This window comes from Lycium barbarum, chromosome 5 (assembly GCF_019175385.1).
Source record: "Lycium barbarum isolate Lr01 chromosome 5, ASM1917538v2, whole genome shotgun sequence".
NCBI classification, from domain to species: Eukaryota; Viridiplantae; Streptophyta; class Magnoliopsida; order Solanales; family Solanaceae; genus Lycium; species Lycium barbarum.
Window position 1 is genome coordinate 10,579,737 of NC_083341.1, and position 15,432 is coordinate 10,595,168.

Sequence of the window (15,432 nt, forward strand, 5' to 3'; positions counted from 1 at the left end):
GAACTCGGGTTGGAGGTTGAAAAAAGTAACTGCTCGGTTCAACTCATCCTCCTTCACCCACAGAAGGTGCAGATATTTCTCGGTTTCTCGGCCTTGAGCATCCAGTTGGCCCTTGAGATCGTCCACCTCTTGCTCGGCACGGACGAAGGCTTCGTTAACGAGCACCACACTCTGAAAAATGAAGCAAGTTAAACACTTGAATAAACGAGATTAAAATTCTCAATGAAATCATGCAAGAATGGCTGATAAACTTACTCGATTTCCCGCGTGCATACCCTCGTTAATGAGGCACTGCCAAGGGACTCCGTTCATCTTTCGTTTGTCCGAGTCCGAGACAAGGGGCCCCAGGTAGCTTGCCACATCCACCGGGCAAGAAAGAAAGCTGCAATCCTCGGGAACGGTGATCACAGCCGATCTTGTCCTCCTCGGTTCCACACTTGGGGCCGGAAAGGTGCGCACCAAGCTATCCCTGGCACCGGACTCGGTGGTCCAACTAGCCGCCCCCGTGGCTCGAGGGATCGGGAGATGTCCGAGACCAGTAGCTTCGCCGGTAGCAGGAGGAGTGTCCTAGAACATGTCATCAAACTCATCCGATCTTGAGGCCGGAGTTAGAGAACTCGGAGGGACCTCAGCAGCTTCGGCAAAGGCAGTGATCTCCGATGTTGCGGCAGTCTCATCGTGGGGCAGCGGACCAACATCCGTGGGGACTTTGGTCTCGAGGACCGACTCAGTCCTTTGACCGGCTCCGGCTGCAGGTGCCTCCCCGGATCTTCTTGTCCTTTGCAGAGGGGTTTCTTCGGAAGAAGCATCACCTGAAATGTCAACGAATTCAATCGACCTTAAAGGAGCAGGGTAATGAATTTCTTCCCCACCTGTGCGTAATGCCGGAGCCGAAGGTCCTTCTCCGGCTGAAGGAAATGGTGACACGGTGATACCCTCCTCCGGAATGAGAGCCATAGAAGGGGCCACACTGATCCTCCGAACGAGGAGCTCGGGCTCTATTTCATCCCTTAATGTCCTAACGACGCTCCTCGCCCTCTTCTTCGGTTTCTGCCCTTTGTCCGAGGGCCTTTTTCTCTTGGCGGCGGCAGCAAGGATACGAGATGCACCCGCTGAATCGAACTCGGGTGCCGACGTTGCGGGTTCAGCTGCTGACTCCGGCCTTGGATCCACCGAGCCCTTAGGTAAACCTGAAAATTGAAGATGTTACAGAAGGGTAGAAGATGCAATGAATACGGATAGAAGCAAAATATTACCGTGGTTCTAGGCGACCCATCGGCCACGTGACATGTGTCCCCACGTTCGATCGTCGTGGGCATGTTGGCTGAGGAGAGCAGTAACCCATTCGTTGAGATTCCGGATGACCGGAGGAATCCAACCCACAGCTAATATATATAAGAAGACAAGTAGTGAAAAGGTGGAAGAACTGAAGTTCGACAAAACATACAAAAGCAATTATTAAGAGTTCAGACTTACGACTATTATTCCACCTTTCCAAAAAAGTCATATAGTTGTCCGGAATAATGTCCGAGGTCCCCACCCGGACATATCGCTCCGACCAGCCCCGGTCTCTATCTTCGTCCAGTTTTAAGAAAATTTGATTTCGGTTTCGCTTTGCGAGTTTTATTACACCACCCCGGAATAACCTCGGCGAGTATAACCGTATTAAGTTGGCCAGCATGAATTCCTTTTCTATATTATTGGCCAACAGCCGGAGGCAGGTCACGGTCCTCCAAACAATCGGACCAATCTGTGCCAAGGTTACGTTGTAAGTCCGGCACATGTCTAAGATGACCGGATCTACCGGGGGATCAAGCTTGAGGGTGAAAGGGTAAGTATAAACGTATAAGAAGCCTTCCCGATGGTAGGTGATTGATTCGTCTGGCCCGGGGGCAAAAACTTGAACTGAATGGTTGTCCCATCCACAATCAGCCCGGACTAAGTCGAGTTTATCCTCGGTAATGGATGAGGGATATCGTCTCACATCAAACCCTCTATCGGATACCGGAGAAGGTTTTTCAACCTCAAAATCTTTGTTGAAATTAGGTTTGGCCGGTACAATGTCCGAAGCAGTAGGCTCGAAGGTGATTTTTGCCTTAGGCGGTGAAGTTAGCTCGAAAAGGAAGTTAAAAAGTGGAGTAGAGGAACAGTTAGAATTCAAAAATGGTAAAAAAACGAGAGGAAGAAGCAGCAACACACTTACAAGAACGACTAGTGGAGAAGTTGGCAGAATCGTTCCTTTTTACGTAGTATAAGCAGCGAATCAACAAGAAATATGAGTTGAAAGATGATAAGTGAAGAAGTGAAATGGTGAAAAAATGAAGAACTGAAAACAGAGAAGAAGTGAGTTGGAAGAGGTCGAAATGTTCAAATGAAGAGGTAAAGGACATTACCTTTATGTTACTTATCCACATCAATTTTTTGTATTTTTTCATTTTTATTTCATTAAGTTTATGACTTTGTATTTGTAAGAGAGTTATTTTTCAAGACCGCGCGAAGCGTGGACAAGTACACTAGTAATTAATAATGAGAAGATTATTATGAATGAATTACTTACTTTAAAAGCGCGTCTTTATCTTAAAAAAAATTAATTCCCATATTGCTACGACACGTATTCTTTTTTTTTTTTTGATGACATGGAAACCCGCAGCCGCTACCCTTCGAGTATGCACAGGGTAAACTCAGCTTCTGTGCAATAGCTAACAAACCACATAGAAGAGGTAACCCACACTAGGCAAGCCCGGTGCGACGAGCTTAAACCAGAAGGAAAATCCCCTGCTGTCGTAGGCAGCGGGTTTTGAACCTGAGACCTCCATTATGAAAGCCCCATGCTCAACAAACTGAGCCATCCTTGCGGGTATGACATGTATTCTTATTTTATATTCTATCCCACGTATTCTTTTTGACAATTCTTTAATTTCAGCTTTTCACATGCCATATTTGTTAGGGTTTGTTATGAATTTCCTACCTTATTTGGATTCTACATCATAATTGTGTTTTATTTCAAAAAGATTTTCTTGGTGTAAAATCTTTTCTTGTTAGAGAAGTGCATCCACAATGTAGTCATTAAAGAGTCTCATTAAGGAGGAGATTATTTTCTCAATAGTTTTTATATTATTTTTTTATTATGTAGGTCAATTGACCAAACCATATTATAGTATTATGCGTTTTTAGTATATTTTCTTTGTCGTCTGATTTATCGTCATTCAAGGTTTGCAATTATTAGCTTCCGCATGACGCCCTGATTATCTCGATCCCAACAAGTGGTATCAGAGCTAATGGTTCAGCAAATGGTTCAATGAGGTTGAAGACATGTTCAAGGCGGTCAGTTCAAATCAAGCTGTAACTGATTTCGCGATAATGAAGATTTTGTCAAGAGTACTACACGTGGAGATAAATTTCAACTATATTTTCAACACTCCTGCTGCTACATCTATAAAAGAAAAGATAAAATATTTTTTAAACCATTTTTAAGCCAATAAATTTAACCTTGTTGTTAACCATGGCGAGCGGCAGCGAAGAAGGAAGATGAAGATTATTTTGCCAGAAATTCAGGCTAAGGGGAGATTTGTTAGAGTTTGCCCTGAATTTCCTATCTTATTTGGATTCTACACCATAATTATGTTTTAAATTCAAAAAGGTTTTCTTGGTGTAAAATCTTTTCTTGGTAGAAAAGGGCATTCACAATATAGTCATCAAAGAGTCTCGTTTAGGGGGAGATTATTTTCTCAATAGTTTATGTTTTTATATTAGTTTTTCAATATATAGGTCAATTGACCAAACCATATTATAGTACTAGTTATGGCAGGCCCGAGCTTACTCAAAATTTAAAAACCTGTATCAATTTTTTTTTACCGTATAATTATTATGATCTAATGGCACGTTAAATATGTATTTTTGAATAAGCATTCTTTTTTCAGTAGACCTTTCTGGGTATTATTAAACATACCCAAAGTGTATCACTTATTGTGTCACTGAAGGAAGAATTATAAGAAGAGGTTAGAGTGAAGCCATCTAATTTCTCCACATACCACATTGAAATTGTCAGAAGCAGCTAATTTTACGAAGCACAACCTAATTCAAACCAAAAAGTAGACTATATTTACATTGCATTTTGCAACAAGCAGTTTAGATTATAGTTACAGAACTCCCAAGTTGTGCTATTTGACAAAAACACATTTTCACAGTGGGAAAAACTAAGGCTAAAAGCTATAAGCACGGATAGTCCTGTTTATTTTAACCGCTGATTCATGACCATCTGGGCCATCAAAAGTTTGGTATGTACAAGCCACCAAAAGACGTATGTACAAGCTTGCCACAGTCATAGTGAGCTGTAAATAGAAATAAGGGATATGTGATTAGTATCAAACGTAGATAGGTAAAATAGAAGAGAAGATAAGAAACTAAAATTCTTTTCCCAAGTAATATATTAAGAAGATCTTAAGCATAGAGGATAAAAGAACCATTCTAGTGATGAACTTGAAATTACAGAACTTTTGCATTTCTTGAGCTGGCATTACTTAATAGTTGATTTTAGGAAATGTATGATAGGGAGGATGAAAAATCTTGTGTTATTAAACAAAAAGAAGACAAACAAAAGGAGGAACAATTCATATAGCCTAAGCTTCAATTGCTAATTCAATATACAATATTTGCTAAAGATAATACACCATCATGGACAATCTTATCAACTTTGTAAATAGAAATAAGGGATATGTGATTAGTATAACAAAAGAGAAAATAAGAAACTAAAATTATTTTTCTTAAGTAATATATTAAGAAGATTGATTTGACCAAAATTCCCAAAAAAAAAAAAAAGTCACAGATCACAGAACATCATCATTTTTTCAACCAAAGGAAAAAATGTGAACATTACTGCTTTATAACAATGCCAATGTAAAATTTAGCTATGTCTTATGTTAATGCTCCTCAATGCCAAGAGAACTTCAATTTTTTGCAAGTTCATGTGCACCAGCTATAAGAGTTAAAAGAAATCACCTACCTTAATTTGAAAAATGCTGAAGAACTCAAGTAGTTTTGATTTTGTAAGTTTAATGCAATGTGACAATTAACAACCAAAAAAAAAACAATGATACTTTCTCAGAAACTGTTGTTTCTTCTTCATTTTGACAACCCTGATATAATTAGATTCTTTTAACTAAGAAACAGTTGAGGAAAATTTTGACATAAGAAAAGAAACTCTTTATCCTCTAAATATGTGAATTATAATTCAGGTCTAAACCCCGATTTCAACCATGAAGATCCACATAATTGTGAGAAGAAATAAGTTCGCTCTGCCCAAAATTTTAGACTAGTACAACAATCATAGATACAAACAAGAGCTATGCAATACACTAAGTGGATTAACAAGTGCAACAACAAATATTAGAGAGATGATCAACATTGAAAGATGGAGATGAGTAAGAAAATCCACAGTATTTTTAGTGATTCAGAGTAGTAAGAAATCATATTTGCCAATAGAACCATTAAACTTGTTATGGGTACAATTATGATAAGCAGAATACAAATTCAAGGAAACATACATGGGTTAAGAAAGTTATATATTATTGTAAGAGATATCTATAGCTGATATATGTGCAGTAGTTCTCTTAACTTTCATGGTACCACCTTTCATGTTCAAGTTGGTATAAAAGTTTTATCAGCATTTATATGGCATTCATTTTACTTTTACCTTAATGGATCACTACTAAAATCAGCTAAGAGATATAAGATGATGGATCGAGAATTAATATTAGAAGTACTTGTTTTTACTAGAAAATCAGTTTGGTGTTACTTATGTGCAGAAATGAGCAAATGAAAGAACTTAACTTTTGTTTACTTTCCTAATAATTTTTTTTCTATTTGAATATTCAGGATATCACGTAAAGGATAGTCAAATTCTAGAAACTATTTTGTCAAAATGTAGACCAACACTTGAAGCATTTTACATAGTTTACTATCCTTTACTTTTTCTTAGTTGGAGTGACTGGTTCGATACCCTCCCTTTTGCTAGAAGATGTAGTTTTTTTGGTTGGAGTTGCTCGCTCAGTCTGTTGTCTCTTGCCAGATGAGGTACTTCCAATGATTAGCTTTTTTTGATCTTCTGATGATGATACCTTGTCAAGTTCTCTATTACTGCTTTCTCCAGCATTTGTAGAAGTTGATACTGCTGGCAATTGGAGAGTATCCTGCTTCTCAGCAAATGAACAGTTTTGCTGGTGTTTCATCAGAATTTCTAGAAAAAAAATTCTTCAGTTGTACTCTAAACACTTTGTCGGCAAGATGTTGTTGAATATCCGGAAGGGACAATGATTCGTTCTGCAATTAAAAAGGAGCTCTTCAGGTTCTAATATATCAGTTGAAGTGAAGAATCTCAATTGAATTCTAAATGATTTGTACCTTTATGTTAATTGTTTCATAGATTTGTTCAGCTTTCATTAAAAGAAGATTCTCTCCAGGTTCAACTACTAATGTTGCAATTGTCGATCCACTTCCATCTGCAATTTGGACTTGAAAGCGGCACCTGTTATATAATATTACTACATGCTGTTTTACATTCATAAAATTATTTGAGAAAGTAAATTTGAATTATGAAAGATGCGGTTTTTAAAAGCTATCTCTTGAAAAAAGACGCTTGGTTACCTGGGTGTTAACATCGCTTGTTGATCAAGTTTACACAATCAATAGCCTTTATTATTTTGGTCCTAACAAAGTTCTTGCATTTTGAACACATTACCTCATAAAACAGCTGCTCATCATCCAGCAACGATATTTTACCTTCAACGTGAAAAGATTGTATCTATTAAAAAAAAAGTGCATAAGATTAGTTGTGTTGCTGGTAATAGTATTGAACCTAAATATATAGTAGCATATGTTGGACATATACTGCAGGTTGTGCTTGGATATTTCCTATAGGTATAGCCTCATCATTTAGTGATATAAGAATTGGCGATGAAGCTGTTTCCGGAGAACTTCTTTGCGTATATGTGTTCAACATTTCTTCATTCTCTTTCGCCCTGTAAATGAACATAGTTATATTATTTTGGGTCATATACACAATTAGCTTTTTGTACATGATTTTACCATTGTCACGTATTTATCTCATACCAGTTCATCATTTCTGCAGCCTGTGGATAGAATGGATTTATCAATATTACAGAATTGTATCTTATTGTCAAGGATGTCCCTGTGTTGTACATCGTATAAGTAAAAACAATTAACGTTCTTAATATAAACAGAAAAAAATAAAATCTAGTTCATACCAGCATATGAAGACCATGCAATTCATTTTGCAAGGATTACTGGATGTTCTTTAAGTTGTGCAGCTAGGTGGCTTCCATCAATCTCAGCAAAGTCCTCCCACAAGGTAAAAATACAATGGTGCATATTATAGAGAAGAAATAACAAGTAATAATTAATAAGGATTGGCATTTGGCAGTAGAAGGGCCAAAGAGCAAGAAAAGTTGAGGGTTGATCGTCAACTAAGGGAAGAACAAGATGTAGCTTACATTGCATCACTTCAAATTGATGAGGTCCATTTACCTGGTATTTATTTGTCTCTTCAAAGATTTATTATTAACTTTTTGTTGTTTTCTTCTTTTGTTTTAATCATCAGCCACTGGTTCTGGATGTGTATATCAGTCCACTGCTGGGTATGTTTTCTAAACTTATGGCTTATGTGATGTTAGATCTGGCATTGCATAACCATCTCACTTTTTTTTCTCTATTTGGGGTTTATTTTGAGGTTGTATTAGATTCTACTTAAAGTTCTACCTTAAAAATAAAGGAAAGATTCTAGTTGTTGGTCCTGGCTTTGTGATAATAGCTTCAACTATGTAAAATCATATACTATCCCAGTCTGGCAAGAAAAAAAATCTATCTTTGCTAAAGCAAACCAATTTCAAAATTCAATTTGGATAAAAACCCACCATAAACATGATTCATGTATGAATTCATGTCGAATCAATTGCTTGCACACTAATAAGCCAAAACTCTAATGCACCAACCTAAGGATACAAACACCAGTAGTTCATATGAAAAGATTTTCAAAATATAATTTTAATAATTAGCACAGTATATAAACACATTTTCCTGTAGACCTTTAATATATCAATACACTACATTGAAATCCCAAATCAGCTGATTCCACTCCAATAGATGTTTTATCGTAAATTAGATCATTTTTAATACCCCTGTACATTAAATTTATATGACTATTTACTTCTGGCAAAAGCCCTTTGAGAGCAAAATATGACCTCTTGTGCAAATGTTAAGTGGATGTAGAAATAGTTGTAACAATTTCTACTGAGTATTATTTTAGAGGATCTTCAAGCACCCACTGGTATTATAACATATATTTAGAGGCTTGTATCATTAGATACCCACTATATAACATGTTTTCAAAACTTGGTACTAATAAAAGTGGAATTGTTAAGAAACAAAAGATTGACCACAATTCACCTGTGGTACTTCAGATTATCTGATTAAAAAATGATATGTTTGCGTGTGTGTTTATATCACCTATAACAAATGAGCAACCAATAAAATGCTGCTATGAAGCTCGATTAAAAAAGGGAAAAAATACATCAATATTGCATTTTAATGATACTATAAACAAGAACTGCTATGAAATTCAATATGTTTAAAATTATTGACAATTTTCAAATAAGTAGTGACAATGGTTTGTCGACATTTGTTTCCATGGACGCCAGCAATCTTTATTGCACCACAACTCATAACAACAACAAGTATGTTTGTTTATAGGGGTGTCGTGAATATTATTTCATGAAACGACATATAAGTATAATTTAAAATACACAGTGAAGTACTCCTTACCAAACTCCACATGCCGTGGCTCTTAGTCCAGATTAGCTAAAAATATTGTGTTCAATCTTATTAGAGCAGGCAATGGTGGATCCTCTACATTGTCTCCTTTTACTTGTTCAACAACAGTAAATATATCTAGAACCCATTCAAACCTATTGACACGAATTCCATAGGGTAGAGGTGCTCTAACTTTTGCGGTTGATATCAAATATGTGCTGAAGGGAGTTAACGTCTTTTCATATTTTCCTATGTCATCTCTATACAAAACAACAACAACTTGTTCTTCCTGTATTTACAAATGATCAGTTAAATTGATATTAAAAAGTACACAACTCGAAATTAAAAAGATCAAATTTTGTCTCCATTTATATTTTTATATGATTTTTACTATAGGTGAAAATAAGAAAGAAATCATAAATTATTCGAATAGTAAGCATAAAAGTAGCAAGATTACCGTGTCATCTTGCGCAATCATGATTTGAAATCGTATCCGTCCATCCTTACTCTGTCTTGCTCTAGCTTTTTCAATAAGCTATACTTTACTTTGCATGTCCACTCTCTCGTTTGTGGAGTTATCTCATTAATATTAAGTCTATATTCCATATTCTATAGTAGATACTGTAAAAAAGAAGATATGGTTAGTATACTGAGTGATAAAAGTAAATAATGCAAAATAAAATGGAGAAAGAACAAAACAATACTTGGTTATGCTATATTATCTTTGTAGAACTATTTTTTAATGATTTCATCATAAACTACATTATATGTCGAGCGATCATCATGATCAGTTGCTATTAGGTCCGAATCAGCATTTTTATACAGTTTGAACTCTTTTCTCTTGATAAAGCAGCATAAAGTTGATCATGTGAAAAGACAGGTTCTCGCAAATAAATTCCAACAAAATCCAATGTTTGACCTTGCGCTTTATTTATGGTCATAGCAAAACATAGTCGTATAGGAAATTGCGTCCTTTTGAAAGGAACTAGCATTTTTTCATCTTGAGAATTTGAGATGCTATTAATGGTATTCTTGGGATAAAGACATTTGTATCTTTGAAGTCACCCGATGAAATCTTAGCACTTATAACATGTGTTTTAAAGTCACAGCAAGTCAACCGTGTACCATTACATAAGCCCTCACATGGATTTAGATTTCGTAATAATATAATTGGACAATTCTCTTTCAATGATAACTTATACGGCGGCAAACCAGCTGGGTTAAGAGTATGTAATGGGTCCTCAAATTGTGCTTGATCATTAGGTTCAATGGTTTCATCAATACCGACAAACGTTTTTTATGTTCCTGGAAATTTAGCTATAAGCATGTCATTTATTTCATTTACGAAATCATTTTTTGTTGTTAGAATAACACGAGAATTTGAGGAAGATGATATTGAGAGAAATGTGTGCATATTTGGATACGTTATTGTGAACAATTTTTCTAAAGATTCTCTTTCAGTTGTAAAGGGAATAATGAAAGAATCTGGAATTTCAATCTTATTTGTAGAATTGACTTTCTCTTGTCCATTTCCAATTCTCATTAAATAATCACAGAATTGAGGATCTGCTTTTGCTCTCATATTTTCGGATAAGGGCAATCTTTCAAGTTCTTCCCAAATGTCAGAATACAATAAACTTTCATTAATGAACTCTTTTTTTTTTTTTTCCGTTTCGCACAACAGGAAGCATTTGTCTGGAATCACCTCCAAAAACCACAACTTTTCCACCAAAACGCATATTTGTATCCATGAGGTCTTTCAAGAGTAAATCAAAAGCTTCAATCATTTTTTTTTTTGCCAATGACACTTCATCCCATACGATTAATTTTGCATCTCTAATTAAGAATGCTAGTGCACTTTGTTTGCTAATATTGCAATTAAACGTATTATCAACATTTATTGGAATTTTAAAGTGTGAATGTGCAATTCGTCCACTAGGAAGAATGGAAGCAGCCACACCAAAAGTAGTTGTTACCAATGCTATATATCCTTTAGACCATATAATTGCGAGTAAAGCACGATATAAGAATGTTTTTCCTGTTCCTCCTGCACCATCAATAAAAAATGCTCCCACTCTATGTGAGAATATCTCTCAATAATTATATTATAAGCTTTAAGTTGATCTCTATTTAGCTTCTTGCATAGTGACACGTCTTCTTCACTAACGACGATTGTTCTCTCAAAATTAACTTCCTTTGGTTCTTTTGCTGTTTTGGAAGGTCGGATTGTTTGTTGAAAAAGTTTAAATTAATTTATGTCAGCTCCCATAGAATGCAATATGTCATTAATATGACTTAAAATTTGAAATCGGATTTCGCTTCTTCCAATATTGGGTAGTAGCTTGTAATCTTCAGACATGGGTTGTTCAAATTGTTCCCACAATTCTCTTGGGTTCACTGGATTACAATATACTAATAATTAGCAAAAAAGCGTCTTAAACTATGTGTCATTTGATAGCTTGTTGCTTCTAACATGCATTCAATCAAATTGTTATCACAATGTAGAAGACCTCGCTTTTCAACAGATTCTATGAAGCTACTACATGGTACTCCATCAACAATTCGTAAATCTTCATATGATTTCAGTCTTCTAACATTCATTAACAACAATCTTAGATAATAGCATTCACCTTCTGTTGGATGACATGTTACAACACGTCCATTAGTATGCCCTTTTTATTTTCGCGTGACCACTTCCTATCCTTAGGTGACCACACAAAATATTCAGGAAATTCTTTATACAACAAATTAAGTTCTATAGCATCTTTGTTAGTTCTATTCATGTAAAAAAAATCAGTTAGCATGGTCAGCTTAATCATCAGATTATTTATAACCGAACATATATTAGCATTGTTTTTAGATGAAACAAATTCTTGTCCCTCAAGATGAATTTGAAGGGAACATACACTTGGTGACATTTCACTAATAGAGAAACCAAACAAGCGCCATGTAGCTTCCGGTGGTGATACCCATCTAGCAGACTGATATTCTTTTATTTCGTCAACTTCTACATTTTTCTCATTAGCATGTACAAAAAAAAGCAATTATATCATGTCCTTTACAAATATATTTATATAGATACTTCACGACTTTAATGTTAGAGCATACTTCAACATCATATGGCAATTAAATTTTCCAAGCAAAAAAGGGTTGTATGGAACAACCCACAAATTGTCCAAGTAGTGATCTCTTATCTTTACTGTAATTCATGTATTTCGTCTTCTATAAATTGGATAAGAATCAGCTCCTTTTGAGGCATGATCGGCGAAGCTTTTTGGATAATTAAACTTGCAACAACCCATCTTCTTCATGCAAAGATTTGTAGGATTAAGATAACCACAAGGACCATGCATCATGTGTTTAAGAACGCATGAATATAAATATGGTACTGCATCTTGATCAGGTAATTTAACACTAATAATATTATCATAAGATTCCGGTGTTAACAACTTGTATTCAGCAATTAGTATTAGAAGGAAATGAGCATGTGGTAAACCTCATTTTTGAAATTCTACGGTATACATAAAAGCTACATTTTTTCCAAAAATATTTCGTTTTAGGATATCCGTTTTTAGTTCTTTTATTTTTGCTCTAAACACTCTGCTAATTAGATTCGGTCTATTTTGTGCTTCATCAACAGATGCTAAATGTTCCTTTATTTCTAGCCAAGATGGATTACACGTCATGGTTATAAATAAATCAGGTTTTCCAAAACGTTGGACTAATGCAATAGCATCATGTAGCGTTGACGCATATCTCTAGGGACACCAATAAAAGAATTCGAGAGAAATCTTCTCTTCCCGATATTTGAAGCATCTCTCTCAGCCAATCTTAAAATATCAATGAGTCCTTGTAGTACATCTGTTCTGAATAAATCCTGATTAAATGTATAAAAAGCCAACCTTTGTGTTTCAAGTTTTATATATTCGTCAACCGAATATTGCTAAAATATTCTTCCAGTGTGTAAGATTTCATCTTCTTCATCATCTCTCATTTGCAGTTTGTAACAATAATATTCACGAACGGACACCGTATTCCGTTTCCGCTTTCCCTTGTTCAGAATATTATCCTCCATTTCAAGATACTCGTCAAGAGAGCAAATGTTTCGTATGTTTGGTATCTCTTCATTTTCATAAGTTCTAGGATGTCTACAAATGTTCTCTATCCCACAAATTTTCTTAATACCACAATGCCATCCACTTTGACCGTGTGGAGACAATAACGGATATTGTAAAGCATCATAACATCCATAATAATAATTTACTCTTTTTGTACCATTGCTGTGAGTATAGATTTGAATGTGAGGTGCCCGAATAGCCCTACCATCATTTTCTTCAACCCATGTTGCTGCAACTTTAGAGGAGGTAGGTAGGTTATATACTCGTTGGTCTAAACCCGCATCACATCTAAGACCGATGTGAAAGTCTTCAAGGTTTGAAATATTTACCAAAGATCGAAGGAAGATAGAATATGGATTTGCTTATATGTCCATCAGTTCCTTCACTACTGATTCATGAACTTTGTTGCAACAAGCCATCCTATATGCTAACTCATTACTATTATCGTAGAAGTACAATTGTAGGTTTTTTGGTTTTCCATCTCGTGGATACAAATCATTTATCAAATGATACATTTGTCCTTGAACTTTAATGGTATATACACCACAATTTCTTTTAGCCAAATCTTTATCATACCTTGCACCAAGTGATGTGAATGCGAATAGGTTATTATACGTTCTTATGTATGTACGGAAGTGTGTGGATTGTTCATCATCTCCAAAATATAGATTCCGTAATTTTGTTGGCATCTTATGTGAAGACAGCTTGACAGTACCGTTGGCACAACAAAACGCAGGTGGTTCATATTCAAATCTCTTTGCATAACAAAATTTACAGTTTGGAACTTTTTTTAGTGGGACATAATTTGATTGTGGCTACTCATCAAATGCATCTGAAGTTGAACCTAAAATTAAAATAAAAAAGATGCTAATTAATCAAGACCAAATATTAGCCATCGACATGACTAATATATTATAAACTCACCTTTTTCATAGGAGTACAACGGATGCACAGTGGAGTTTGTAGAGGATACAAATATTGGCACTATCCCAATTGGACTATGGGAAGTTGCATTTTCAAGAAGTCTACATCATTTTGATTCTTGGTATTTGGATTTACGTTGCAATGTTAAAGCTTGTTTTTCCTCAACTGTCATGTTATTGTATTTTTCACGTCGTTTGATGCTTCTATTTGTAACTGAGGCAGAGTGCTTATTTGTTTTCCACGTTCCATCAAAACCAAACTCTATTGTTCCAACATATATTGTTCAAACTACCTTTCTTTGAGAAAAGAGATTTTTCAAACTATCCCCAAATCTTTAAGTGATATAGTGAATTTTGTTCTGTAGGCATAAAGAGCACACAAGTACAAATGTAAGTGGCATGATAGAAAGAAGAATAGTAGATGCATCATAATACATGCACATACAAGACATATAAATCTGTCATCAACATGAACACAACTCAACATAAAGAAGAGAAAATCATTGTTAAGTTAGAAGCTTACATGTACAATGCTGACTCCTTATCTAGAACGCCTTTCTTACTTCTTCAGTTTTGTGCATCCAACAGCGAGAAATGATTATAGTCCTTGAAAGATCAAATGAAGTTATATCAAGTTTAGTAGTCATTTGGGCAAATCTACAAACATAAACCAAAGGATGATTCTCTGTTTGTCTATTTGTCAAGTACAAAGGCACCAATACTATATGTATTTGCAGCCAAAAAAAAAAAACATAGGCAAAAACACTTCTTATTGTGTTTTGTTGTCACAACGTATAATTCAGATTAGGCCCTCAATGATCAAGGTCGAGGCAGATCTGAAACTGCCAAGAGCTGAAACGTTTAACTCATCGAAAATAAATACACCCAGGTATTTGGACTTTTTAGTTAATTCAATTAAGGAATCTTCTTTTAACCATGAAACTTGGAATTCTACTTTCATCACCCTTTCACTTTATTTTAGAAATATCATACTCAAGCCTGTTTCTTAAACACTTAGAGCTGCAGGTATATGTGCATATATATGAGAAAAAATCTGGTACTATGCATTTTCATAATTAGTTAATAATAGTAAGGTAAGACCATAGAATTTCAATGCAAACAGTAATTAGAGTTCATAGATCCTAAGTAAAATTGTACAAACAAATTAAAATCATACCAGAGGTACAAGAAAACACAAGATTAGGGTTTACCCATTTTGACATGTCTTTTTCAGCCCATTTTAGGGGGGGGGGGGGGGGGGAAGGAAGCAAATTCCCCTCCTTTTAGTACAAGTTGAGGTGGTTCCTCCATCTACCCCTAATATCACCTCTGTTTCAGAACCCATTTACCAACACACACAAACACTCCAACTATTTCTTGATTTTAATAGGTGGATTTAGTATAGGATACAATGGAATTGATTAGGAGTGAAAGATATGGAGATGAAGAGGGTTGAATTATGATGGTGGTTTGCCTACTCTCTAAGGTTGATTCCGATCCCTACTTTTATTTAATTGAAATTAGAAACAAAAGAACAAAATTGAAAAGAAAAATAGTTTTTGTTGTGA

General features: G+C 35.4%; 1 long non-coding RNA gene across 1 annotated transcript; it reads right to left on the bottom strand.

Moving 5' to 3' along the window:
- Positions 1-5,860: 5,860 nt before the first annotated feature.
- LOC132642275 (uncharacterized) lies at positions 5,861-15,108 on the bottom strand. The gene is made up of 6 exons (XR_009583082.1): positions 15,076-15,108; positions 14,388-14,470; positions 7,263-9,444; positions 7,108-7,186; positions 6,400-7,016; positions 5,861-6,318 (listed from the first exon to the last, which is right to left on the bottom strand). It is a non-coding gene; the product is annotated as an uncharacterized LOC132642275 (long non-coding RNA).
- Between the last annotated feature and the right edge of the window lie 324 nt (positions 15,109-15,432).